This window comes from Chrysochloris asiatica, unplaced genomic scaffold (assembly GCF_000296735.1).
Source record: "Chrysochloris asiatica unplaced genomic scaffold, ChrAsi1.0 scaffold00018, whole genome shotgun sequence".
NCBI lineage: Eukaryota > Metazoa > Chordata > Mammalia > Afrosoricida > Chrysochloridae > Chrysochloris > Chrysochloris asiatica.
In genome coordinates this window covers 14,401,108-14,403,369 of record NW_006408536.1, presented here as the reverse complement: position 1 = coordinate 14,403,369, position 2,262 = coordinate 14,401,108, and the positions used below count along the sequence as shown (strand labels likewise).

At 43.9% G+C, this 2,262-nt stretch overlaps 1 pseudogene; it reads right to left on the bottom strand.

Annotated features, from left to right (window-relative positions):
* Window positions 1–1,295: 1,295 nt before the first annotated feature.
* LOC102824024 lies at window positions 1,296–1,835 on the bottom strand (annotated as a pseudogene).
* Between the last annotated feature and the right edge of the window lie 427 nt (window positions 1,836–2,262).

The following is a 2,262-nucleotide window of genomic DNA, read 5'->3' as shown; positions in this document are numbered from 1 at the left end:
TCATAGACTCCAGACAATTCAGTCCTTCTCTCATTTATGTGCTCGCCTTAGCTTCTAAGTACTGCAGTCCTCGTTGGTAGCACTGAGTTGACCAAACTGAACATGCTCCACAAGCTTGGCTTAGGGTGAGTCTCTGTGTCAATTGCTTATGCCACCCAAGGACTCCTGTTGTTGTTAGGTGCCATCAAGTCAGTATCGACTCATAGCGACCTTATGCACAGCAGAACGAAACACTGCCCAATCCTGGGCCAACCTCACTACTGTTGCCATGCTTGAGTCCGTTGATACTGCCACTTGGCCAATCCATCTCATTAGGGGTCTTCCTCTTTTTCTCTGACCCTCCACCTTAGAAGGAACAAAAGGGTCAGTTAATTAGTAAGTTAAGTGGAAGACTCAGAGGGGAATTCTACTCTACTGCCATCTTGGAAGCAAACATGTTATCTTTGGCTGTACTTACATACCTGTTTAAAATATAAAGCATTTTAAATGTAATTTTATGTGCTTTCGAAGCATTGTCGTTGTTGTTGTTAAGTGCCGTTGAGTCGGTTGCAAGTCATAGTAACCCTGTATAGAGTTTCCGAGGAGCAGCTGGTGGGTTTGAACTGCCAATTGCTATTTTGAGGCACAACTCAAAATGAGAAGAAACAGCTGCAAACCTCCATTAATAATCTGAACGTGGAATGTCGGAGTATGAATCTAAGAAAATTAGAAGTTGTCAGCAATGAAATGGAACACATAAAGATTGATATTCTAGGCGCACTGTCCGCTCCTGCGCCGTCCTCAGAATTGTTGGTATGCCTGAACCCATTCCTGCTGCCACTGGGCTAATCCATCTCTATTGGGGGTCTTCCTCTTTTCCACTGACCCTCCACTTCCCAAAATGTGATGTCCTTTTCCAGGGAATCGACGCTCCTGATAACACATCTGAAGTACAAGAGACAAAGTCTGAAGTAGGAGAGACGAAGTCTCACCATGCTGACTTCAAAGGAGCATTCTGGCTGTACTTTTTTTTTTTCTCCTCATAAGCTTCATTTTGTTAAGTGTGGTTGAAATGAAAACTGTGGTGCTTAAAGAATTGGACCAAGATGGCCTAAAAAGATTTCTGGCCAACCCCAAGATCTCCAAGACAACATTTGGGTATCAAATGACTCTATCTGAAGTAATGATATAAACGAAAGAACTTAAGTGGGTGTTTTGGTACATTTTGTAGAAAAGGTAAAGGTAACCAACATGCATGTGCTGCCTTGGTGACCCAGGAAGTCACTCCTATGGCCATGAGGAAGCCAGGCTAAAGCTTAGCTCTCTCCATCACTGTCTCCCAGGGTGTGATTGTTAAAGAGATCCTTTGCCAGGCCAGAATCTGGGGCCCCTACCTTGTGCAAGTTGGTTACTAGTCACTCAATTCTTTGCTGGATTTTTACCTGTTCATTCAGGTCTCAATTAAGTCATACAAATGGGCGTTGTTCTTGTCAGTGGCCAGTTTGTGTAGTTCCAGTAGTGATTGACTCATGTTTGGTTTTTTTCCAAGTGGAACACATACTGCATTCCATTCATCTCATTCTTCCAGTCATCTCTGTCTGCTTTCTTGATATCCTGAAGGAAGATTCACTTACCTCACTGGTTCTGCAGATCCATCAATCTCTCAGCAAGTTCCCTCTCCTCATAAGATTGGTGCAGAAAATATTTGTCAAAATTCTTCAAATCCACATCTAAGTAGTAGGACATGGATAGGTAGACGTAGGAAGCATAGAGCTCCAGGTTGATCTGGTGGTTGATGGCATCCTCTGAATCCTGGTTTAGTTCTGGTGCATCTGCGAGGGGGATACAGTTATCATGGCAGCGGAGAGGCAGCAGCGACAGGAACCTTGGGGCATCCGAGGGCACAGCTGACAGGGAACGGTTGGTTTGGGGAGAGGCTGGCAAGCGCTGGGTTCCGTTCAAGTACTGTTGGAGCAGGAGACCATAGCAACTCTGTGAAGCATGTCTAGCCCTGGCTGTAGTTATTCCAGGACAGATTGATTTGTTCTTTCGGCAGTCCATGGTACTTTTAATATTCTTCTCCAATACCATAACTCAAATGTGTAAATTCCTCTATGATCTTCCTTATTCACTGTCCAACTTTCACATACATATAAATGAGGCTATTGAAAACACCATGGCTTGGGTCAGGTGCACCTTTCTCTTCAAACTGACATCGTCGTTCTTGAACACTTTAAAGACATCTGGTGTAGCAGATTTGCCTAACACAATGTGTCATTTGAT